Source organism: Microcebus murinus, chromosome 11, assembly GCF_040939455.1.
Source record: "Microcebus murinus isolate Inina chromosome 11, M.murinus_Inina_mat1.0, whole genome shotgun sequence".
Taxonomy (NCBI): Eukaryota; Metazoa; Chordata; class Mammalia; order Primates; family Cheirogaleidae; genus Microcebus; species Microcebus murinus.
In genome coordinates, this window is record NC_134114.1 from 86,076,799 (window position 1) to 86,104,593 (window position 27,795).

Below are 27,795 nucleotides of genomic sequence, written 5' to 3' on the forward strand. Positions count from 1 at the left end.
CAAATGAACGCATAAAACTAACCATCACAAAAGCTAACTTGTATATTTTATAACATGTACTATATACCATGCACTGCTCTAAACACTTTGTATATGTTAGTTTATTTAGTTCTCACAGCAACCTATGAAATAGGTATGATCTTGTCTTCATTCTATAAATGGAATGGAGTCTCAATGAGAACCTAAACATTTATACTAATGACAAAGAACAAAGAGCACAGAAAGATACCTACACATACATGAAATCTTGGGCTATGATCAAGATAGCATTGCCAGTCAATTGGGGATAAAATGGTGTTGGGATAATTGCTTATCCAAATTAAAAAAGCTAATATTTTACCTCATAGCACAAACCAAGATAAATTCTATACGAATTAAAGATCTCAAAGTAAAAAGCAAAGGTTCAAAAACTTAGCAAAAGAAAAAGAAAATGTAGGAGAATATCTTTATAACATCATAGTAGGGAAGACTTCTGTAAAATAAGATTAAAAATGGAAAAGATTGATAATTTGGCTTCATTAAAATATAAAATATTTGTAGCCAGCATACCTTGAATGTTTATTAGGCTCTTGCTCCCTGGCATGCATTGCTAATCACTTTAATACATTAACGTACTTAATCCTCAGTAAAGACACTGAAGATATACATACTCTGTTACTTAGCAAGTCCTCTTCTAAGGTAGGTACATTAGAGAAATTCTTGCATATCTTCACTGCTATTATAATAGTCAAAATGGAAAGCAACCTAAATTTAACAACAGAAATCTAAGTAATGAATAGATAAGTAGTGGTGTATTTATATAAAGGAATATTATACATATTTAAAATTAATAAACTTAATCTATATGACTCAACATAGATATAGCCCCATAAATAATGCTGAGTGGAAAAAAGCAAGTTGTAGAGACATATATATGGTATAATATTGTTTATTTACATTTATAAACACACACAACTATTTAGTATATTGTTTATTAATATGTACAATTTTAAAAGGATAAAATATGAAAGAAAATTTAAAGTTGTATATAGTATCTTCTGCATCTTCAGTATATTTTTTAAATGAGACTAAATGTGATCAAATTTTAATGTTTGTTAATTCTGGGAGATATGTGCATAGATTTAAAAAGTTTTATCTTTTATTTGTAGTTTTTAAGTATTTAATAATAATTGAAATAAAATAAAAAACATTTGCATGAACACAAAGAGTAGAATAGTCATACTTTTACACATTTGCAGTGATTTTGATTAGATACTGATTATAAGAAGGTGATAAGTTAAGAACCTGCAATTCTCCATTGCCTCCTTCCACACTCTTAAAACCTAAGGTTATTGACTCTCAAAGTAGCTTATTAGACTATTTTAGGATGAGATTATAAAACTAAGAACAGAGTCCTCATGGAGATTATAGGGTGGAGCTGAAATGGTCTAAACACATCCATCGTGGCAGTTCTTGACTCTTTGAGTGTGAACATATCAAGACATACATGTAAAGAACTTAGCAGAGTATCTGCCACACTATAAATGCTCATTAAGTGTTAGTAATTATTATTATTATATGAGTTATTGGTAAATGCAAATTTTGTTTTATCAGTAGTGTATATAAGGTATGAAGCTTCCATAAGCCTTTGGAGTTTGGGTGAAGGGTGAAGATCAAGAGTTAGAAAAGTTCAGAAACTACTGTTGGAGATGTTTACCTCTCTGCCAGCAGCAATCTGTTGTTTAAGAGGCATTTATTCTTTCACCCAAAGCATTCCCATATCTTATTTATGTCTTGGCATGTCTGCCTGCAATAATTGGAGAACTTAGGCATCTAAAATAAAAAATACTTGTCTAACTCTTCTCTGATAACCTGCTGTTGCCACTTTGTAGTTTTTGACAAGAGCCATTCACAAGAGGTCTGCTTGCAACCAGACAGAAGCTCTTATGTAGCATAAGATGTGTAGGAGGAAGTGGTTCATTTAAGTAATCAAAAAATATATAAGCCACGAGCATTTACAAATGAAACACAGATGGAGATATGGATAATCTGTGTTAAGTATTGGGCCAGTACAGCCATCAGAACACTGGAATATTAGTTCTAGATCCTGAGTTACTGGATAATCCATATTGGACATGCTATTGGCCAAAAGTGGAGGAGCACTGAGCAATGTTATATGAAGACCATATTATGTGAACGTAGGGGATGATTTTGGCCTGGGAACTCTGCGTTTCCATTTGAAGGAGGTAGGCAGTGAACCCAGACACATTGCCCTGGAAAGGCTGCCTGGTTGTCTGGACCAGTGACCAGAGGCTTCCCTGGAGCCATTCACCACAGTCCAGAAGTTGGCCTTCAGCAGTCCAGACTGAGAAACCTGGTTGGTTTATTAATATGGTGAGTGTGGCTGTGCCTCGTAGGGATGGCCTCACATTTGACCAAGCCCACAGGAGCTAAGGTAGTCAATCCAGAAAGTAGGCTATTGACTGACCGGCACATTTGTGCCCTTTCCACAATGCTTGTGGAAAAAAATTTACTAGCCAAATAAATCATAATGCTTCTGTCTGCTTAATCATGATACACAGTTTTAGGACATTGCTCTGTTGGACATGGCCAGCTTTTCCCTTTGAATTTATTTATTCAGGCATCCACGTTTGACAATTCCATTATATTTACATCACTAAGTCACACTAACATTCCATGTCTACTTCTTTAAGATCTTACCCACAACAGAGTTCTTTTGGTCACCCCCTAATGCTTCAGTGACACATTATAAGCTGTATCTTGTTTTACTACCCTCAGTGACAAATCACTCTGAATTAGAGTAGAATGTGCTAGTTTAAGAGCATCCACTCTTATTTCCAAGTTCTTGGGGACGACTCACTCTCTGCATATGCATGGGCAATGCTAGCATTTCCTTTTCTCATTCTCTTGTTTTTGAGAAACTTCAGCTGGCAATGGAAGTATCATTTCTCTTCTGTTTCTTTGAGGAAAATTTCATGGAATAGCTGGATTAGAGATACCTCAGGGTCATTAGAGGTAGGTATGTGGAACATTAGGCTTTTGAGAGGTCCACCAAAAAGTGTCATAATTTTGGAATCTCTGAAGGGAGCTTGTTCTTGCAACTCTTACATATGATCATATGTCAGCCCGGAAATAATCTTCATATGGCTCAGGAAGGTTCCTGAATGTTTACAAGATGTGAAATGTAAAGAAGTGAAATCTCATATTCTTCCTGTAGTGGATATGTATTTTTAATGATTGCTTTACCTGAAGCTACACAACTGAGCTACAAAATCCTCTAAATAGCTTCTGCTGTGGGCCCTTCTATCCTTTACCCTAGCCTTCCTCTTCTTGGAGACTCTCCCTCCCCTGGAACCCCTCCCTGTCTTCCCACTTCTTTTTATTGCTAACTGATTTTCCAGATTTTGTTTTAACTAACTTTGCCTATTGGATCAGAGTTGTCATATTTAGCAAATATAAAAACAAATAAAGATACAAATTTAGCAAATAAAAATACATTTCCTAAAATACTAAAAAAAAAAAAATGTTTGTGGTTTATGTGAAATTCCAATTTAACTGGGTGTCCTGTCTTATCTGGCAAACCTATTTTGGATCCTTCCCCCTTCATCCAGCTTTCCAAATTTCCCCCCTACTTGACTAGCCACATTTTCTGAGATTCTGTGCTCTAGCTCAGCTCAGTATGTGGCCTTTGATGATTCCCCAGAAGACGGAACTGGAATGTTTTGCTCCAAACATGCCCTCATGTTTTGCTCTAACATGAATTGTCTCTGGGCAAATAGAAACAGGCTATGAAGAACGCATCCTGAATACCAAGACACTCAGATACTTAGTACCTACGCTCCTCATCTGTTTTCTTTTGCCCTGAAGTCCTCAACTCACCCCACTCTGTGGAGCGAGAGCCCAGGCGTTCACACAGATAATTGTGTTGCAGCATAACAAGGCAATCCTTTTAGTTAGTGCTGTTCAGATTCCTCTCTTAACAGCATCCCCCGGCTGATTAAAAAGAGTGATGCAAAGTATTTTGAGATCCCTCCAAACCAAAGCTGTAACCAAGGAACTTTCCACAGAAATATGTGGTGTTGTCATTGGTTTTTGTTTGTTTGTTGTTTTTGTCTGTAGTGGAGGAAAATGAGCTTATTCCGTTAAAGATGCACATATCGGTCCCTGAATGTTAAAAACCTAATTCTCCCTCCAGCTACTAGCCTTTCTATTTCAGGTCTGCCCCTGTCCTGGGATCTAAGCTCTAAAAACACAGTAATGAGAGAAGATATTTTGTTTTTAGGAGTGAGTTGCAGCATGCGTGTGTGTGTGTTTAATTTCTTTATAAGATTTTAACAGCTCTGTTGAGATATAATTCACATGCCGTACAATTCACCTGTTTAAAGAGTAAAATTCAATGTTTTTAGTATATCCACAGGGCTGTGTAACCATTACAACAACATAATTTTAGACCATTTTCATCTCCCCTAAAAGAAACCTGTATCTATTAGCAGTCACTCCCCATATATCCCTTTCTTCCCCTTCCCCTGTTCTAGGCAACCACTAATTTACTTTCTGTCTCTATGGATTTGTCTATTCTGGGTATTTCAAATGAATAGAATCATATGATATGTGGCCTTTTGTAACTGGCTCCTTTCCCTTGGCATGATGCTTTCAAGTTGCATTTCTGTTATAGCATATACGAACACTTCATTCCTTTATATGGCCAAATAATATTCCATTGTATGAATATACCACACTTTATTTATTTATTCATCTGTTGATGGTCATTTGGGTGTTTCTACCTTTCAGTTCATATGAATAATACTGCTTTGAGGATTCATGCACAAGTTTTTGTGTAGACCTATGTTTTCATTTCTCTTGGCTTGATACCTAGGAATGGAATGGCTTATAGTAACTCTCTGTTTAATCATTTGAGGACTTGCTAAACTGTTTACCAAAATGTCTGTATCATTTTACATTCCTACCAGCAATGTAGGAAGATTCCTGTTTCTCCACATGTTTACCAACCCTTAATGTTGTATGTCTTTTTTATTATAGTCGTCCTAGTGAAGTGGTATCTCAGTGTAATTTTGATTTGCATTTCTCTGATGATGAATGATGTTGAACATTGTTTCATGTTTAAATGTTGCTGGATTCACTTTGTTATTAGTATTTAGGTTTGGATTTGGATATTTATATTCCCTTCATTTCTTGTTCTATCTTTTACTAATACTAGTATCATAGAAAGAGTTGCAAAGTGTTTCCTCCCAGTTTTTGGAACAGATTATAAAGGATTGGTGTTCATTTTTTAAAAAAATGTTTAGTGGAATTCACCAATGAGCCAAATGAGTATGGACTTTTCTTTTGGGAAGTTTTAAAATTACTAATTTTGCCTTTTAATTTATTATTGGCCTATTAAGATTTTCTCTTTTTTCTGGAGTGATTCCAGAAAATTTGTGTCTTTCTAGGAATTTGTCCATTTCACCTAAGTTATCTGATTTGTTGGCATACAGTTATTCATTGTATTCCCTTATAATCCTTTGTGTTTCAGTAAGGTCGGTAGCAGCATCCTGGTTTTCTTTTTAATTTTAGCAATTTGCATCTACCCTCTTTTTTTGTTTATCATTCCTTGAAAGATTTGTCAATTTTGTTGATCTTTTCAGAGGACCAACTTTTGGGTTTATTGATGTTATCTATTATATTTTTATTTTCTATGTCATTTATTTCTGCTCTAATCTTTATTATTTCCTTCCTTCTGCTTGCTTTATGTTTGTTTTTCCCCCCCCTGGTTTCTTAAATGGAAGGTAAGGTTATTGACTGAGACTTTTCTTTTTTTTTTTTTAATAGAGGCGTTTACAGTTACAAATTTTACTCTGAACGTTGATTTAGCTGCAGCCCATAGTTTTGTTACATTCTATTTCCATTTTCATTCACTGTGAAATATTTTCTAATATCCCTTATGATTTCTTCTTTGGCCAATTTGCTATTAGTGTGTTTCCACTATTTCTAGATATTTGTCTATTTCCCAAATTTCCTTTAGTTATTGATTTCTAATTTAATTCCTTTGTGGCCTTCAAGCATCCTTTCTATTATTTCAATTATTTTAGATGTATTGAGGCTTGTTTTATGGCTTAGCACATTGTCTACCCTGAGCATGTTTATTGTGTTCTGGAGAAGAATGTGTATTCTACTGTTGTTTAATGGAATGTTCTAGAGATATTTATTAGTTCTAGTTGATTTATAGAATTGTTCAAATCTCTTTCGTTGTGGATCTTCTGCCAGGTTTTTTTTTTCCCCTTATTGCAAGTGGGATATTGAAGTCTCCAATTACCATTGTTGAATTGCCCATTTCTCCCTTCAATTCTGTCAGTTTTGTTCCTTCTCACCTTGCCTGTCTCATTGTGAAACTTATATCCTTTGAGTGAGTTGGGGCAGGAGTTATCAGGGTCCCAGTATTTTCAGCCTTCAGCACCTGGGGTAGAGCTTTCTCCCTAAAGTGGCAGCTGGACGGGTGACTACAAATGTGGTCTTTTTGGTTTCACCTGCCTGGAATAAAACTTTTGCAGCATGGGATTGGGAGGCAGAGAAGGGGAGGGGATGAGAAATGCCAGCAGCCTACCCTTCCTGGGGTGAAACTGTAGCTTCAGACTGGCAGCTGCAGGGAGAGGGGCCTCCTGTCTTCTTGCCTGAATGTGTCCGGGATAGATCTGGGAAGCAGGTGTAATGGACGGAGTCATGGCTCAAATGCCACAGACTCTCACTCTTTTTACTGAGATTCCATAGATTTTCTTGAATGAATGTTCCTTCATTTGCTGTATGTATATAGGACAATTTCCAGAGAATATGTGTGATTAATGATCATTTTTTATCATTTCCTCTCAATTCTTATTTTTTTGCTTGGGAGAGGGTCTGCTAAGCTAATTTCCTTCCTCCTCCATTCCCAAAGTCCTGCTCCTTCTTCCCCTTTTTTAAGATCCTGAAATACAATGACTTTTTTTATAGTTTTTTTTCTCTGTAGGATCTGCAGGTGCCATTTCTTAAGTAGTCCATAAATACAGATGGCCTCATTGAGATTTATGTTGAATCTGATAAAAATGTTAGATAACATAATACTTTAGTCTCTTCTGGTTCCTATATAATATTGATATACTACCCTCTAAGAGCTTCTTCAGACAGCACTTTTGGAACAGAATCTTGAAACTGTATTCAGGAAAACCATCACATCCTTTGGTATGCTTGTGCAATGTCTTATTACCATGGTATGAAGTTTCAGCAAACCTAATACTGGCTTCTGATTCTTACCTGGATTTAATACTGGAGCTAAGAAATCACCCTTAATTCAGAACTAGCTTTATAATAGTAGTAACTAACCAATTATATTTCCCTCCAGTAAACATGGCCTCTATGGTCCTGATACAATTAAAATTAAAGCAGAAATCATTCGCATGACAGATTTGATTTCACTGGATACAGGCTTCCCCTATACCATGAGAGTCAAGCAATGACCAGGCTAATTATGCCTCAGATAAAAAGGTATTCTCAACTGTTTTATAAACGTCCAAATTAAGGCAATTTTATGGGTCTTTACTATTAATTCCAGTCATCTTTGACACAGGTTTACATACATTGATATTACGGCAGTAGGCATGATTGAGGGTTGAAACCTAACCAAGAGAAAGAGCTTAATGGAACCCCTTTGCCATTTTATCCTGAGAGTTCTGTAGAATCAACTTGTCACTGTGAGTTGTTGGCATTTTATGTTGTTCAGTTCCGACCCCAAAACACTGAAGAATCTTGGTTTTATTAAACATTGTAACACTTCATGCTTGGTATTAAGAAACCATAAGTATCAGATGAAAATCAAATAAGGAAGATACATTATTCACTTTTCCTATTTATTTTTAGAGAGCTCTAATTGGGTCCAACCTCTAGAATTACCCTTGCTTAACAGAGGAATTCTAATTTTAACAAGAAAGGAAAGCCATTACCGGTTTGCCTTGTCATTCAAGGTTATTTTGCTGGTGGGAAATGCTCCAGAGCAGGGAATGGAGGAGAGAGGAAAGTTTGAAAATGTTTTGGCTCTTTTGGATCTAATGTCCAATTATATTTTAATATTAGACCTCTTTTGCTTATTATTGTAATTCAATTTTTTTTTTTTTTTGAGACAGAGTCTCGCTTTGTTGCCCAGGCTAGAGTGAGTGCCGTGGCGTCAGCCTAGCTCACAGCAACCTCAAACTCCTGGGCTCAAGCAATCCTGCTTCAGCCTCCCAAGTAGCTGGGACTACAGGCATGCGCCACTATGCCTGGCTAATTTTTTCTATATATATTAGTTGGCCAATTACTTTCTATTTATAGTAGAGACGGGTCTCGCTCTTGCTCAGGCTGGTTTCAAACTCCTGACCTTGAGCAATCCACCCTCCTCGGCCTCCTAGAGTGCCAGGATTACAGGCGTGAGCCACCGAGCCTGGCCTAATGTAATTCAATTCTTATAACATGGTGAAACTCACTGTCTAAAGTCTACTGAACTTTGCGTGACAGGACAAAATTCTAATGTCTTAATGTTCCTTGTGGGAAACCCACAATCTCATCTAAATTTCTCATTTTGCATATTCAGACCCAGAAAAGCCAAGTGACTCATTCAAAATGAGACAGATTTCTTGCCTTGAAGTCTGGTGATCTTTTTAGCTCACACTGCTGCCTCCTAGGAGAAGTAACTTCTCCTGACCTAAAGACAGTGCGTGCTGTTCACCACTCCTTTTCCTCTTCCTGCATTTCCCAGAGTGAAAATGAGGGTGAGAGTTCTTCATGTTCTACCTTCCTTGACAGAGCATACCCTGCAGCCACTTTTCTTTTTTTTTTTTGTTCGTCTTGTCCAGTGCAGACTTACAGGTGTTTTTTTTTTTTATTTCAGCATATTCTGGGGGTACAGATGTTTAGGTTATGTGTGTTGCTTTGCTTCCCTCTCCCCCCAAGCAGTCAGAGCTTCAAGCATGTCCATCCCCCAGTTAGTGCACATCGCACTCATTATGTATGTATATACCCATACGCTCCTCCCCCACCCCGCCTGACACCCGATAAATGTTATTCCTATATGTCCACTGAGGTGTTGATCCGTTAATACCAATTTGCTGGTGAGTACATGTGGTGCTTTTTTTCCCCATTCTTGGGATACTTCACTTAGTAGAATGTGCTCCAGCTCTATCCGGGAATATACAAGAGGTGCTATATCACCATTGTCTCTTATAGCTGAATAGTACTCCATGGTATACATATACCACACTTTATTAATCCACTTGTGTATTGATAGGCACTTAGGTTGTTTCCACATCTTTGCAATTGTGAATTATGCTGCTATAAAAATTTGAGTGCAGATGTCTTTTTTATAGAGTGACTTTTGTTCTTTTGGGTAGATGCCCAGTAATGGGATTGCTGGATTAAATGGTAGATCTGCTTGTATCTCTTTAAGGTGTATCTCTGTAGCTCACTGCTATAATCCCAGTACTGTGGGAGGCTGAGGAGGAAGGATTGTTTGAGGCCAGGAGTTTGAGACTAGCCTGGGCAACATAGTGAGACCACAGAGACCACATCTCTACAAAAAAAAAAAAAAATTAGCTGAGTTTGGTGGTGTACTCCTATACTCCCACATTATGGTGTAGAGCCTCCAAAAACCTGAGTGACTTTGTGGAGCAGAGATCTGAGCTGATTGATTTCAGACATATAGGGTGACAAAGATATACTTTGTTGTGTTAATCCATTGAGATTTGGGGCTCCATTTGTTACCACAGCATAACATACCATTTTGTTATTAATATAATTCCCCCAACTCAGTATCAAGAGGTCACATCAAGAGATTGTAGCTTAAAAGACTCACTTTGCAAATGACTTGCTGAATGCCTGGGTAATGAGAACGGAGAAAGACACAGTATGTGTTCAGCCAGCTGATGAATAGTAAGAAGAAGCAAGCTTAAATGAAGCAAAATCACTGGGAAGATTCTTCAGGGTTTTTTCCTCCTAATTCAATAGGTCACCCCTGTGTTTTGGTCAAACACTGTCCATCTTTGTGTATGCATAAAATTGACTAAATCCTAGTTGCTGTGCAACACAAAAAGCTAATAGAACATCCATTTAAAGTTGAGGTTCTTCGAATGTTTATAGCAGCACAATTCATAATTGCAAGGCTGTGGAAACAGCCCAAGTGCCCATCAATCAAAGAATGGATTAATAAAATGTGGTATATGTACACCATGGAGTACTATTCAGCTCTAAGAAACAATGGTGATATAGCACACCTTATATTTTCCTGGTTAGAGCTGGAACCCATACTACTAAGTGAAGTATCCCAAGAATGGAAAAACAAGCACCAGATATATTCTCCAGCAAACTGGTATTAACTGAGTAGCACCTAAGTGGACACATAGGTGCTACAGTAATAGGGTATTGGGCAGGTGGGAGGGGGGAGGGGGGCGGGTATATACATACATAGTGAGTGAGATGTGCACCATCTGGGGGATGGTCATGATGGAGACTCAGACTTTTGGGGGGAGGGGGGAAATGGGCATTTATTGAATCCTTAAAATCTGTACCCCCATAATATACCAAAATAAAAAAAATAATTAAAAAAAAAATAAAATAAAGTTGAGGTTCTGTCTTTTTAAAAAATATTTTAAAATGTTTTTGCAAATAGTCTGATAAAAATCACACAGTGTGAAAGACACTGAGGATATTAAGTTTGCTGGACTACTTTATAGTGGATTTTAATGACACCAAAGTATTTATCAGTGATCTGATTTCTTTAATACGCTGCACTGTCATTTTTATGTTACATTAACTTTATTTTGTCTTTTTTGGATCATTCCCATGCTGCTTAGAGTGCACTGGGTCGTGGCCTAATTGCCTTATTATGCAGTATTAAATAACCTATAAAAGAATAGAAGTGTGAATTAAAAAGAATGGGCCTTGGCCACCATAGATGGTATAGGAGAGAGCAAAACAATAGAATCATGACAAATGGAAATGAAATATTAAGCAGAAAATGTCATTAGTATGAAGACCTTTCAGAAGATTTTTTTCCCTAAAGAAACCAAAAAAAAAAACCAAAAACAAAAAAAAACAAAGGACCAAGGGGAGCTTATTTAAATACAAATGCAGTGAATAACTAAATATAAATTTCCACTTAAGGATAATACAGCAATCTCTATTTTGCAGACAATACTTCTTTCTAAATATTTTACACCTGATTTAAAATGTCCAGACCCTACCTATTCTCAATAGAATATTAAAAATCATAAGTGATAAAATCTTTTTAAAAATTACCTAAGTCATTCCTTTTCAAAGACATCTGCTTCCTACTATAATAAGATAGGAGAGGGTGTGAAAAGGATAAATTTATCCTGTTATTTTTTGAAAGTAGGATAGTTAATGTGCTAAATAGTACTAAAGAGTAATTTCCCACTGTAACTGTTCTTTACATTCCATTCAAGGAAAGACTTCAAGTCCAAAGCTCATAATAACTGACATAGTTCTCATAAATGCTAGTTAGCTGGGGGGTTTTTTTCCCTCTTATTTTTTGATTGTGGTTTTTTGTTTGGTTGCTTTTTATTTTTTTCATTTTTACGAAGTAAAATAACTCTGAAAAACGACTTAAATTCAGTCTGAAACAGGAATATTCTTATTATATTTATTTGCTAACCTGCCTAAGCAAGCTACCTGTTTCTGTGACTCCAGCTATCAGCTCCAAATACTTGAACTCCCATCTCATGTCTAGAGTTCTTAAACTTTTCCTCCTTCTTCCAAAATTAGTTCTTCATCTCTAATCCCCCTCTGAGTATTTCCATTTGCCAGATAAGAGGCGCCTAAATTCCGTGTGTCTTAAAACCAGATTCCTCAGTAGTAGCTCCTGAATGCATGATTTCTGGAAGTGACGCCATCTTTCATCACTGTTTCAGGCTCTGAATCTCCAAATCACTTTTTATTCCTCCTTTTTCTTTACTTTGATCTCCATATTTTTTCAGCACCAAATCCAGGTCATTCTTCCCTTTGAATTTCTCTGAATGCATCCATCCTTCCTTCTCTCCTGTGATCACTCTCCTCAGCCTTTTCAGACCCTCAAAATGGCTCCCAACACTGGGGTAGCGGCTCCTTCACTGGTCTCCTGCTCTCCCCCTCCTGACTCCGGTTCCTCCTCCACACAGCCAGAGCAGCCCTCCCGAAACACTCCTCTCATCGTGGTTTTAACCTGTGTAATGCTCGCGTGCCTCTCTTTTGCCTATGGAGGAGAGTAAAATGGTCACAGCCTCAGGCCCAAGGATTTACACAGTTCTGGCTGCACTCTGTGTTTTCACTCTCGCCTTGTATTGCTTCTTGCAACTCTTCGGCCAAGCTAATCTGTTGACTAGCCAGCAAAATCATATTCCCCCTTTCTGATTCTGAGCCTCTTCTTCCTCATTTCTCACACTTAGAATTCCCTACTCCCTGGCCACCTAGATAGGTCTTAGTGTGTACCGACCACACTCCTCTCCTTTTACAGACTCCTCCCTTTATTCAACATGTATTTTGTGGGCATCTACAGTGGATTATCTCTGAAGCCACTCTTGAAGTGTCTTTGTGCCCAACTCCCTCGCGACTAGCTCCTGCTTTGGGGTGTTCTAGAAAGAACACTGGACTGTGAGGTGCTCTCTCATAACTGCTCTCTGAACATATAGAGAATCTCTTGGGGTTCATTTTCCCCTCCTCTCTCACAGTGTCTCTAGATAAAATAGTTTTTTTGGTTGCATTTTTATTGATGAGTAAACTGTGCCTTGGACAAGACACAGTATCCTCGTTTTTGAAAGGAAAACAGAAAACAGTGTATCACTGAGGAAATTTCATGACTCAGTCATTGCACACATGTGTTTCCTTTGGCCATGCATTGTTGGCTGGCTTTCTATACATATACCTTTTATGAGACATGATCTTTGCAGAAACACCTGTAAATTCTCAGTAGATGTTTTCATTATAGATCTTGTTTGAGGGAATTCTTGTCTATGGTCTACCCCTGCTTTTGAACATTGTAGGAACTCTTCCTTGTCCTTGAAATAAAGAAAATCGGGAGCATTTCTAACACATCGCACCTGTCTCAGGATGACTGTCAGGCACGTTGCGTCTGCCTATGCGTACCTCTTGAGGGCAGTTTTAGGAAAGAAAACATTAGACTCTTTCTTAAATGTTATTCATCTCTCCAGTGATACTCAATCCACCAAAGTTGCCCATCCCAGCCGTCTGTATGCTGAGAGGCATGCTGCCGCAGAGTGGGAATGTCTCCTCACAGACAATCAAAGTGATAGCAAATTCAGTCATTGAGCTGAACATCCCATCTCAGCCACAAGTGACTTAAATATACGTAACCACAGAAGAAGCTGTTGTGTAGGCAACGTGTTCAGAACTACCTACCATGATGGGAGCACACTAGTCTGGGACTGGCACTGTGTCCCAGGCCTTTTTGTGCTACTTACTGAGTCTCTGCAGATAAGCATCACACCATGGGCTCAGGCATTAAAACAAAAATAAGAATGAATTCTCAATTTTGTGGTAAGATAAATCATACACACTTCTCTCATGTGTGACAAAACCAAGAATATATGTGAATAAGTGCTGCTACAGATTCAAGATTTCTAACTTCGTCTGGGTCCTCAAATCAGACTGAGTGTGTATGTGTGTCAACTTCACTCCCGTTCTCTGTGGTAATCAGTCCAGACTCTCGTGCCTTTCCTAAGTTTCCCTCTATTCCTCTTTCTCAGTGAATGATTTTACTCTTAAATTAACAGAGAGAAAAGAGGCCACCATGTGGTAATTCCTTAAATTCCAATGTTCCATCCACTCCATGCTGACATCTTTCACTCCTGTTTAAATGGCTGAGGGTGGTACCCAAGGCCAGGGGTGCTGAGCGGCCCTGCGGTGTATCTGTCAGCCCGTCTGTCTCTCTAGAACAGCGGATCTTAACCCTGCCTGCATGTTACAGGGACCTGCAATGTTTTTATAAAACTGATGCTCAGGCCCAGCCTCTGGCCAATGAAATCAGAATCTCTGAGGGCAACACTTTGGGTATCAAGACTTCTTAAAAGCTGCACATTTTTCTGATCTTGTGTCACCTCACTTTGGATAATGGGCTTAAGCTTAATCCAGGATAATATAAGCGGTGCTAGCTTGCTGTCGTTTCTTAGAATTCGATAATATTCCCTTGTGAACATATACCAGATTTTAATAATCCGCTCATGAATTGACGGGCACTTGGGTTGTTTCCACGTCCTTGCAATATTGAATTGTGCTGCCATAAACATTCGGGTGCAGATGTCTTTATAATAGAATGTCTTATGCTCTTTTGGGTAGGTACTTGCCCTCAAATTGGTACTGACTGATTAACACTATGGTGCTCAAAAGTTGGTGGTGTTCACCAGGGATTTGGGGGTTGGGGGGGTAAGCCCACATTTGAGGGATGTGGTGAGCAGTGTGGAGGGGAAGGGCATACCTCTAACCCTTGCTAGGGAGAGGCAAAGATATACAATGTAACCAAAATGTTCGTACTTTCTTATTTTCTTGAAAAAAAGGAAGCTGCCCAGGTGTTTCTATGAGAAAACAGGTGTATAAACCTGTTCTTAGCCTAAAACCTCCACAGGGGCAGACATCTTAAATCTGTGTTCAAAACCTTTCCACTTCAGTGCTCCGTGGAGCACCTGACTCAGAGTAGATGCCTGATATATATTTTTTATCTGGCTGCATCACCAACCCCTCCTCCTCTATTGACTTTGTACCCTCGGTCTTTATAGGATCTCTCTCAACATCATCTTCTCTCCTATCTCTGCTTCCCTCTGCGGTCTCACCCAGTCCTTGTTTCATTTGTGAAAACTGGCTTCTGCTCTCACTGATTGGGGACTGATCCCACTTGAGTCACCCATGACCACTTTCACTCCTTACATTTTTTAACCTTTGCTGCACTTGCGACACTGCTGATGACTTCTGCCTCCGAAAACCCTCCTGCTCCCCTGACTTGAGGGTCATCAATGGATTTGCTCCCTTCCCCTGTCTCCTCTAGTTTCCATCCCTCTGCTTGCTCCTTACATGTTTCTATTCCCTTGAATTCCATTTCCTTTTCTTTTTACTCTTCACCTCCTTTTCAAAGCAGTTTTATTGGTTCTTGAGCTCCTTTGAAAATATGGGGAAATCCATGGGCCCTTTCCCCAGGGAAATCAAATTTGGATGTAAGCATAAAAGTTGGCACACAATTTCAGTAGGTTTGTGGACTCCTGTTGTCCTCTATGTTTATGAACAGGACACATATGTAAATAAACCTAAGAAAACTAGAAAAAGTTACAGGATTACTGGCAAAATTTCCTGAGGAATGGGGATGTGGGTTTAAGAAAATTCTTGAAGTTATAATTGTATGAAGATGTTATATTTATCAAGTCAAATGTAGGAACTTTATATCCGGGATTCCAAAAAAGATAACTTCTAAAATCACTGTTCAGCTTTCTTTCTCCTAAAATTATAAGATTTCCCTATAATTCCCAGTTGCTTATTGCTGAAATATGAAATGCCACATCTAATTTCTTATCTTGGGTGGACTCATTCTCGAATTTAACTACATTCAATGCTCATTATTCACAGATTCCTTATTGCAAATTTGCCTACTGACTAAAATTCTTACAATCCTAAAATCATTTCTCTCGAGGCTTTCACAGTTGTTCACCGACAGGTGAAAAGCAGCAAAAAGTTGAAGTCACCTGATGTGAATGTTTCTAGCTGAGGTCAAGGTGATGCTTTGCTTCCTTTTTTTTTAGCCGTCATACTGTAAATAAGTGATCATTTCACAGTATCATTAGTGCCATATTTTTCATATATTTTTCCTTTTGTTGGTGATTTTGCTGTCTAAAACAGCCTATAAGCATGCTGTGTAATGTTCCTAAGGGCTAGAAGGCGGCAATATGCCTTATGGAGAAAATACATGTATTGGATATGCTTTGTTCAGGCATGAGTTATAGCTCTATTTGCCTTGAATTCAAAGCTAATCAACAACATTTATTAAATAAGATATCTTGAAACAAACTCACATAACGCAAGGTATGTATTGATCGATGGAAGAACGTGTGACCAGAGGCTTGCAGGAACCTAACCCCGCGTTTCCTCTAGAGGCAGTGCTTTCCTATTCACTGATTCCGCATTCATGGTGACTTTGTAGAACAAACCTACTGAAAGTGGTGAGAATCAATTGTATGTGAAAGCACGTCAGATTGGCTTTTATGGCAAGCTAACCTTTACCCAATCAACACCATATAATGCTTCTTTTCACATACATACCATTATGACTATATCTGACTTGAATGAATTTTGCTATGCATATAACCAAAGTGAAAAAATTAATCTATAAATGCTACAGTAATTTTTAAAGTCTAGACTATAGAGAGGCATCCAAATACCTACCAAACCAAACTGTAGTTATCAGTGATGTCGAAAAGCACAAAGAGGTAAAATGTTTTGCCTTAATTATTAGAATTGAATTGAATTTATTAGAATTGATATGTTGACTATTTCTCCGGAGTATACCTGAGCTCAGGAGTTTTAACCATTTATCATTCAGAAACCTAGAAGCCCAGTGCTTTGTTTCCTGAATGTGAGGGCCTGCACCCTGGCAAAACTGGAACTGAGTTCATTAATAAATATGTTAAGCTTTGTATGTCGTACAGTCTCTGTTGCAATTATTCAAATCAGCCGTTGCAGCATGAAAACAGCCGTAGACAGTGTGTAAAGAATAAGTATGCTTATATTCCAAAAAAACCTTTGTTTACAAAAGTGGTTGATGGGCTGGATTTGGCCTGTGAACCACAGTTTGTCCACCCTTACCTTAGATAATAATTAAACACAGAAATAATGAATACTTGGTAATAAAGCTCAATTCTGCTCCAGCCAGATAGAGTATTGTAATAATCTCTTGGTACTAGGCACACTCAAGAAAAGCACAGGTGTTTCAAAGCCTCAGAGGAGATAGTTAGGTATAGAAAGTTGACTAAGGAAGAAAAAAATAAGAAAGGTAAGGGCAGATTTTAGTAGCACTGGTGCTTGAATAAGAGGTGGGGAACTCTCCACAACTCCTGAGGTTTCTTCCTGTGCTCATTACATTTTGGGATCTCCCATATGGCTTAGATGCCTGTTTTCAAAGAACTAAATGATGAAAAAGAATTAATGGCACCCAAAATCAATAGTTGTGATTTGGATAGGGTAAAGCTGCAACTTGAGTTGTCTCTCAATCCCCTAATACCTTAAATGAAAAAAACCTTTTTTTCTGAAGAAAATTTTAAAAGCAACCTCGATGTCAACCGAAAGAGATAATTCAGTAAAGCCACCCATGACTAACTTTTAGGGTACAGCCACAGGGTTCTAGTAACAAGAAACAGGTGGCATCATTGGTTGCGAATGAATAATGTGGTTTTCTATTATTCATTTGAAACCAAGATCAGAGAAAACATTTGCTTATCACCCCCATATAACAGGGCTTAGGAGGGAGGAGGAATGTACTGGTTTGGTGACAGAAAGATTTTGCTTTGCCAAGAGTATAACTTGGATAAACTTAATGACATACTTTCATTTTTCAAAAGGACTTGGTTCACAGTTTGTCTTTGTATTGTATAAGAAGCCAGCAAGATAGCAATCATTTAAGATTTTATTCCTACTAGAATATAGACTTGTCAGCTGTAACCAGCATCTGAGGCTCAGGATAGAAACTATAATCACTTTTTATCTTCTCTGCTACAGCGAATAAGAAGAAAATTTCTAAAGGGTGATTTTAAAGTGGAAAATGTACTTTATATTCAGCTGGGGGAAAGAAACTGGAAGCTAGATAAAAAATAACAAAGGAGAGCTACTTTTCTTCTTTGTGAAACATTTTCCTCATACTCAGCAACACAAAACCCTTTCAGCACGATTATGGGCTAACACTCTAAGGCAGGAAGGGATCATGCGTGTCTCCAGGCTTTGAAAAATAGTCTAGTCTCTTTGCTACAGTTAAATCAATAAATCAGTTTAGAATCCAAGACACAAAATTATGTTAACAGTCAGATCTCCCTTTGCATTCCCTCCCTGAAGCACTTTCTGTACACGCCAAAATTTTCACCATGTGTTACTGCATCGATTAGTCCCTGGATCCGTGCCTCTGGGGAGAGACAAGATAAGATGGCAAGAATGGATTGTTCTCTCATCATCAATTGAAAGTCACCAGTAGCCTCCACATTATTTGCAGATTATCTCTGTAAGGAATTTTAGAAGCTCTTTTTGCACCTTTATGTTAGAAAGTTGACATAAATTTGCCCTTTAAAATTTCTGTACGAGCCAAAAATTTATCAGCAGTTTTTACTTCCTAAAATAAAATTAAGAGATAAGTAATGTTTGAGGACTCTATCACCTAGAATTGGAAGCATTTTTGTTAATTAGCCAGTTATCGAAACTATCTTCAGGTCCAAATGTGGTGCTTTGTTTGTTTGTTTGTTTTATTTTTATTTTTTGTAATTTTAATGTAGAACTCACTTATTTTACTGAAAAGAATGTCAAGTTTGGTCTGATAATTTCAAATGCAATTCTCCTCTCTATGGTTTTCAAATGTTTTTGATTTTATAACTCATTTTTTGTCATCCAATAATTTTCTATTTCTCTCATCAGTCCAACATTACTATACCAAGAAATAAAAATAGTTTGGAATTTTCATAAGATGAGAAAAATGGAAAACAAAAGGTAACTTATTTCCTCATTTTTAGTCTGAGAGAGAAGACTATGCTTATATGTGGTATTTTGGGTTGGGCTAACACAGAAAATATTTGACATTAGCACCAGGCTCTGTCATCAAATGACAGCTATGGATGCTTAATTGATTTAATCAGATATTAACACTTTGGGAAAACTTAGGTTGGTGGATTTTAAAATGCTGTCCCTGAAAACCAGTAAGTACCCTGGGACCAGGTATGGTGGTCTTTGGACCATGTGAATCAGAATTGTCTCAGGTTCTTATGTAAAAAGTAAATTCCTGAGTTTTACTCAAGATTTTTTTTTTAAGTAAAATCATTGGGATGGTATATCAGTAGATGCAAAAAAAGCATCTGAGTAAGCCCAATACCCATTTATGATAAAAATTCTCAGTAAACTAGAAATATAAAGGGTTTCCTCAACTTGATAGAGAATATGTACAAAAACCCTAAAGCTAACACTACTCAAAGCTTTCCCACTAAGATCAGAAATGAGGCAAGAGTATCTCTTCTCAGCATTTCTTTTCAATATTTTAATGGAGGTTCTAGCCAATTCAATAAGAAAAGAAAATAAAAATCATGCAAATTGGGAAGAAAGAAATAAAGCTGTCTTTGTTCATGCATGACGTGATCATTTGTGCAGAGAATTTCAAAAAGGTCAGTTGCTTTCCCATAGACCAGCAATGAACAGGTGAATTTAAATTTTAAAGTAAATATTTATGTTAGCACATAGAAAATGAAATACTTAGGTATAAATCTAACAAAATATGTGTAAGACATATATGAGGAAAGCTACAAAACTCTGATGAAAGAAATCAAAGAAGAACTAAGTATTAATAAATAGAGAGATACTCTATGTTCATGGATGGGAAGACTCAGTATTGACAATATGTCAGTCAACTTGACCTAGAGATTCAATGCAATGTCAATCAAAATACCAGCAAGTTATGTTGTGGATACCAACAAACTGATTCTAAAGTTTATACGAAGAGTCAAAAGATTCAGAACAGACAGCACAATACTGAAGAAGAGCAAAGTTGCAGGATTTATATTACCTTATTTCAAGACTTACTATAAATCTATAGTAATCAAGACAGTTTAGTATTGGCACAACAACAGACAAATAAGTCAATGAAATAGACTAGAGAGCCCATAAATAGACCCACATAAATATAGTCAGCTGATCTTTGACAATAGAGCAAAGGTGATATGATGAAGCAAAGATAGTCTTTTCAATAAGTCATGGTGGAACATCTGGACATTCACAGCAAAAAAATGAATCTAAACACAGACCTTACACTCTTTACCAAAATTACCTAAAAATGGACCATGGGCCTAAATTTGAAATGCAAAAGTATAAAATCCCTAGAAGATAACATAAGAGAAAAGTGACATGACTTTGGGTATGATGATGGCTTTTTAGGTCCAACACTAAGGGCATTCTCCATGAAAGAAAGTATTGATAAGCTGGACTTTATTAAAATTAAAAATTTCTGCTGTGTGCAAGACAGTCAAGAGAATAAAAGAAGCAGCTACAGACTGGAAGAAAATATTTGCAAAAGACACATCTGATAAAGGACCGTTATATAAAATATGCAAAGAACACTTAAAACTCAAAAAAAGAATCAAATTAAAAAATGGGAAAAAGACCTGAACAGACACCTCACCAATGAAGATACAGATGGCAAATAAGCATATGAAAAGATGCTGCATATCACGTATCATAAGGGAAATTGAAACAATGATGAGATACCACTACACAACTATTAGAATGGTTAAAATTCAGAATGCTGACATCACCTAATGCTGACAAGGATGGGGAGCAACAGGAACGCTTATTCGTTGCTGTGTGAATGCAAAATGGTGTAGCTGCTTTGGAAGACCGTTTAGTGGTTTCGTACAAAACTAAACATAGTCTTACCATGTGATTAAGTAATAGCCCTTCTTGGTATTTACCCAAAGGAGTTGAAAACTTCTATTCACACAAAAACCTGCATGTGGGTGTTTATAGCAGCTTTATTCATGATTGCTAAAATTTGGAAGCAACGAAGATGTCCTTCAGAAGGTGAGTAGGTAAGTAAACTTTGATACATCCAGACAATGGAGTATTATTCAGCACTACAAATATTAATAAATGACCTATCAAGATAGGAAAAGGAATAGAAGAAACTTAAATGCATATTACTAAATGAAAGAAGCTGATCTGAAAAGGCTGCATCCTGTAGAATTCCAGGTATGTGACATAATGGAAAAGGCAAAACTATAGTGACAGCAAAAAGGTCAGTGATGTCAGGATTCAGGGAAGGGACAGATGAATAGGCAGAGCCGAGAGGATTATTAGGGCAGTGAAATTACTCTGTTTAATAATATAATGATGGGGATATGTCATTATACATGTGTCCAAACCCATAGAATGTTCAATGCCAATAGTAAAACTATGGACTTCGTTTTGCTTTGTGTCCTTGTGTACACATCTATTAGCTCCCACTTATTAGGGAGATCATATGGTGTTTGGTTTTCCATTCCTGAGATACTTCACTTAGGATAATGGTCTCCATTTCTATCCATGTACCTGCAAATGGTGTTATTTCATTCCTTTTTATGGCTGAGTAGTACTCCATGGTATAGGGGTGATAATGATTTGTCAGTGTAGGTTCATTGGTTGTAACTAATGTACCACTCTGGTGCGGATATTGATAATGGGGGAGGCTATGCTTGTCTGGGGCTGGGGATATATGAGAAATCTCTGTACCGTCTTCTCGATTTTTCTGTAAACCTAAAACTACTCTAAAAAAAGAATGTCTATTGAAAATAATCAGAAAATAATAATCATTCAGGTGTCAGCAATTTTTTCTGTAAAGTAAATAGTTTAGGCTTTGCAGGCCACAAATGGTCTCTGTTGCATGTTATTCTATTTTTTTTTTTTTTTAACAATCCTCTAAAAATGAGAATACAAGTTTTAGTTGACTGGTCTTAATAAAACAGGTAGCAGGTTGGATTAGGTCTCTGGGTCATACTTTGCTAATCTCTGGACTGTGTAATTATAAATACTGGTCTTGCAAAAAAAAAAAAGTTCTGAATGCTAACCTTGTAAATCAAACCTATAAAATATGTTTGGGAACTTCTTGGTTTAGCAAATAATAGATTAGAAATGTGTATTTGTAATTTCTAATCAAAATGGTATTGCTAATTGATACATTAACAACCACCTCATCCCTTGACACCCTCAACATAGCCATGCTGGACAAAATATTTTAAAATATGTCTTTGAAATAAACTAGATGCTACCTCACCATGGCAGTAAGCAGGAGGAGAGAGGAAAAAATCTTACCGAAGAAGATGAAAGCAAAACTTTATAAAATGGCCAATAAACTCAATAAACAAGTGAATTATCATCCAAAGAAATACAAATACTAACGTCTTCCAAAACAGATTTTTAAAATGAGTATTTTTGAAATCCCAAAAGGGATACAGGTATAAGTAACATTCATAAAAAAGAAAAAGGATTATATCTAACCAACATGTTTGTATTCCCATAATATTCTGAAATTAAAAAAAAGAAGAAAAAGGAATTATGAAATACAAACAGACAAATGAGACTCAGTAACAGGGAAAACGAAAAATAACAAGTATGAAATCCGTGGCATTGAAAATTATGGCCATTTTTTAAATTAACAGGTGAACATAGCTAAAGAGATAATCAACAAATTGTGAGACCCAGAACGAAACACTGAGAACTTAAATAAAAGCGAAAGTCAAGTTAAAGACCCAGATCAGAAGACAGGTTGAAAGTTCCAGCATATGCCTAATGTGTGTTCCAAAAAGGAGACATATAACAATGGGAAAGAGGCAAGATTTGAAGAATTAATGAGAGTTTCTTCTGAATTGAAGGGAAATGTGATCCTCATATAGTGACCCAGGCAGTCAATTTTAGAAATAAAAATAAATTCAATGTTATACACATTATAATGCCACCACTATTCTACATGACACTTATGTGAAAAAGGAGACAGTGCCCTCTGACAGATGCTGTCCTTTAATTTCATGCCTTAATAAATGGCCCATGGCCTGGTTTTCAGCCCCCACTTGCTTCTTTAGCCACATTCCTTTCTACAGAGCAAGAATTATACAACTGTACATGGGGTGGCCCTAAGTGAAAAATTAGAGACTCTAGGAATTGTTTTCCAGATTTCCTGCAAAGTAGCAAGAACTAAGCAGACTGTTGATTTTTTTTTTATTATTAAGGATAACATATGCTAAGAGGTAATAGAATAAAATTTTTAAGTGCTGAAGGAAAAGAACCCAACCTGAGACTATATAACACTAAATTATCATTTAAGAGTAAGGATGGAACAAAGAAAGTTTTGGAGAAAGACTAATAGAATCGACCTCTTACAGATTCTTACTGAAAAATCTACAAAAGGATGGACTCCAGCGAGAGGAAAAGTGAATCCAAGGAATGGAGTAGGATATAAGCAATAGCGGTGAGTAAAAATAGTAGTAAAATATGTGTATTTAGTTCTAATGTGAAACCGTGATTTTTATTGAAAAAAATGTTAAACTTAAGTTAGTTGACTTGACTTCAACTGGACTCTCTCCTTTGCCCATGGTTTTAACTATTTTCAGTTTAGTGACTTATTCTTTTTTAAGCATTAATTGCCTGTTTCTCTCACTAGCCAACAACTGCTTTACTAAGAAAACATAACAGGTACTCAAAAAACATTTTTTGAGTGAATAAATGTATTCTCACTTAAATATTGAGAATCATTTTTTGATGAGAGATGGCATTTTGGTAGGATTAAGTATCAGAAAATGTGTTTAAATTTTAACTCTGCCTTTAATCAACCTGTGCTCTCGAACAAGATACTTCAGCTTCTTTAGACTTGGTTTTCTATCTGAAACTGAGGATGATGATACACACACCCTGTTAATTCATCAGAAAGTTGAGATTAAAACAGGATAAAGTGCATGGCTGGATATGTTTGAAATGTTTTTTTGTTTTTTTTTCCCCTACTCATCAGCTAATAGCCAGATAAGCATTTAATGCTTCATTGAAAGTATACGCAAGGCAGAAGAACACAAAAGTAGTTTGTAAAACCCCCTGGATTTCCTTTCAAAAACGTAAGCAAGGAATAAAAGGGGAGTAGATGAGAGAGACCGGGGAAAATCTAAGAACCCAGGCAGCGGCCTCTCACCAGGAAGCTGTAAGACCCCAGAAACAATATCTGCAGGGTATACCTAGACACGCTATACCAAAGGCAGCCTCAAAAATATTTTTTTGACTTGGTTATCACCTAGAAATAAACCAGAAGGGGCCACATAGACAGGCAATGGACATCAAACGGAAAATGGGACCAAGTGTTTGAGGGCCTTCCCAGAATGCTTTGGGGCTACATTTGTCAAACCATGAATGAAGTCATTAGGTGGTTGAAATGTGAAGGACAATCTTCAAGAATGACAAAATTGATTCTTCTCAGTGTGTAAATAAGTTGATTCATTTTTTGCAAAATTGTGAAATATGCAATATTCTGGGATAGAGATGTCAATTCTTACTGAATTATGGGATTTATGGGTTCAGCACAATTACAGTACAGAGAATCATATCCTTAGCTTGTTTTATTGGTTTTGTTTGTTTGTTTGTTTGTTTACCACAAAACAGTGATAAAAGAAAAGCTGAGTGAAACATTCATGTTAAAAGCCAGACTTTTCGTGAAAGGGGACCCTGGTCTCAAAATAGGTATTTACTTGGTACTTCCTAATAGCACTTCCTCAGTTGTGAAAAAGTCCACATCTTGTGTATGTTGTGTTATCATTTCATCTGTGTATGTTGTGTTATCATTTCATCTGGAATTTGGTTATTAAAACGTGGTGTGGCTACTTACTGAGAGTGAGCTGCCATGGAGAGTATGTATTTGGATACAAAAGTTTAATTGCTTAGGGAAGCAGGGTGAATGCCAGAGATCATAATACATATTGGGATCTCTTCTGTTTCATACCTCCTATCTTTCTGACTACTAATAGTCAGTAGCAACAATTATATTTTTTATAAAAATAAAGGATAAATCTAATAAATGTCATTTGTTGCTCTATTTTGCTATATATTTAAAAGAAGATATTAATTCATAGTTTAAGTCAAGAGTTAAAAAATATAGAGTATTGAGCATAGTTATACTTCAATTGATAGCATCCATTGTTTGACATTAACAATTTTGAAAGTCTGGATAGAAAAGGAACCCATAATTAATTAATCCAGTGGAAAAAACGATTTCCAGATATACACAGTGAGGATGCTGGTGCTTTGCAGCTTCAGAAAAACCTGGTTGGAGAAGAATCTCATGGAAATGCCTTTACTTACCCTTTCAAAGTCATCTTGAACTAACTGCTTTGAAATTATGAGATGTCCATTTTCTTTAAGCATATTTTAAAGCATTTCAATAAAATATATAAATAGTAATTTTCACATCTAATAAAATTAATAGTATAATTTTGACAGTAAGACAGGAGTCTTATTGGTCACTCAAAGACAGCCATTGCACCTAGGAAAGTGTATAATTCAGAGTCCACTTAGGAAATAGAAACCACAGAAATTGTTTTAACAGGAGAAGTTAATACAAAGAATTGTCAGGCAGGAATTGGAAACCTGAAAAAGAGAACACTAAGTGTTTCACAGAGTACCCATCGGGCTGAGGGAATAAAAAGGAGAGGTTAGGCTTCTTAAAATTTACATGCATGGATGAGGGACTCAAAGAGCTAGGACTAAACTTCCGAGGAGGGAGTGTTGCTGTGTTGTATTGCTGTCTCTGGAATGCCACAGAGCTGCGGCATGGGGCTAGGAGTCAGTCCTTTGAAGAGGAGCTGCCAGTTGGCTGCAGCCAAGGTCTGTGAGGGGCGCAGTGCTGTTGGCTGTATGAGTGTTGGAAAAAGCAAAGTGGAATCTACTGTGCTACTGGGACAACCAGCCACTGCCAGAGTGAAGCAGAGTTGGGCAATTCCGAGAACAAGAAAAAAAAAAAACAGGAACAGGAAACAGACCAGAATTCCTTCCCTCTCTTCTAGCCTTCAAATCCCTCTCTCTAGTGCCCCCTATTGGTAGGCCATTATCTAGCTGGCAAGAGAACTGTGTTTTTCAGAATCTCAACCCCAAAATCACAAGAAATGAAGTATGGAAGAATCGATTTGAAACTAAGAGAAAATAGCTTAACAACGATTGTGTGTGTGTGAGGAAACCAAAAATAAAACAAAACATATTTGTTTTTCTTGCCTTCTATAGGATTATTTCATGAAGGATATGTTCAATACTTTTGACTTTCCATATTCTAGAAAAAAGCATATTTGGAAAATATTTTTCTTACTGAATTTAATGCAGTATGAAAAGAAAGTAATTGAATAAAGATGGTTGGCTAAACACATGCATGTACTTGCCACAACTCTGTTAAAATAGTTTAAAAGGTATTTTTTTAAAATAATAAATCTTAATTATATAATAAAATAATAATTCATGACAGAAAGTAAAGAATTAGGGGAAAAAAGGACATGGATTTTGTTCATGCAGAAGAACACTTTAGAAAAGGCACGGCACAAAAGAAAGCGGGAGAAGGCCACTGGAGATGTGGGAGTGATTCCCAGGGAGGTCAAGTTCAAAGTCAGTGAATTCAAGGAGCAGGTAAGGTTTCTGGGGCATTGGGATCAGTAGTAGTGTAATTGTTTTCTGAGCCCGAGAACCAGTCAGTCCCCTTTTTTTTCTTCAGTGATACTGAGCATGGGTGTTAGTAGTTTGTCATCAAGATAAAGTGATGCGTGTAGGCTGCGAGGACAGGAGAGGTAGTCACTTGGGAAGCTAGTGATGTCTGGGAGAGGTATGGAGCCAGGAAGCAGAGGACTAGGTATAAACTCACCTGGCTTGCAATGTACTCTGCTCTCTTCCCACGAGCACCTGGGGTAATGATCCAAGAAAGGAACAGGCATTCCAAAGAGTCAAACAGTGACTCAGGAACACAAAGATGACCAGACAGCCAGCAGTTGCTTGAGAAAATATATCCGTATGAGAAAGAGTCACCAAAGAATCACAAATAGAAGACTTTATACTCAAAAACGTTATTTATCTGAATAATAAATGAAAAAGTTTTATAGAAACTTTAATTGATATCGAACATAAGATAGAATATCTATTAATATAAAAAAGCAACCCATTATGAGAAGAAAATAAATGTCTTTGTAATTAAAATATGATGGTAGAAATTTAAAGATCTCATTAGTTAGATTAATGGCAGAGTAGACACAGCTGATGAATAACAAGGGTTTCTCCAATATGGAGAGCAAGCCAGATATTTGAAAATGACAGAAAATTTATATTCTATAGAAGTGTATCAACAATGTGCAGTGTTTCTGTCTTCTAAGCATTCTAAGCATGTTGAACATAAAAGGTAGGAGTAGAAGAGATAGACACAAATTATTTATGAAATATTTCATAGCAGAGTAAAACACTTATTACAAATAGCCAGTAGATTAAATAATAAAAGACACATACTTTTGTCTGTTGTGTTCAATAATATATCCCCAGCACACAAAACAGTGCTCAGCACATAGTAGGTGCTCAATAAATATTTGTCAAATGAATGAATTAATCTAAACATACAAAGGTAGATTTTCAAAACATCAAGGATAAAGAGAAAAATCTAGAGTATCCACAGAGGAAAAAAAAAATCACAGGGATAAGAATCAAATTCCATAAGACTTATCAACAATAAGAGATTTTAAGTGGGACAAAATTTCAGATTTTAGGGGAAATTGATTTTGGTCCTAAATTCTTGTAGCCATCCACATTAACCTTTAAGTGTGGATATTAAATAAAACATTAACATACATGCTAAGACTCAGAAGTATCATCTACAGACTTTGTAAAATAAATATTACTATTTAAGCTTGTGTTCTGATGAAACAAGAATTGAAGAAGGACACAGATTGGTGAGCAAATAAATCAATAAAGCATGTAGTGAATTCCATACAATTATGGTTAGTTAAGAAACAACAATCTGGGACTAAAATCCCCAAA

General features: G+C 36.8%; 1 long non-coding RNA gene across 2 annotated transcripts in view; it reads left to right on the forward strand.

Annotated features, from left to right (window-relative positions):
* LOC105870847 (uncharacterized) overlaps positions 1–27,795 on the forward strand; it is a 158,570-nt gene that overhangs the window by 107,141 nt on the left and 23,634 nt on the right. Inside the window, exon 3 of one of the 2 annotated variants that reach the window (XR_001153793.3) lies at positions 23,142–23,227. This is a non-coding gene — a long non-coding RNA (uncharacterized LOC105870847). Of the gene's footprint in view, positions 1–23,141; positions 25,730–27,795 lie in introns of those variants that run through there. The other variant, XR_012921721.1, reaches the window with a different exon arrangement.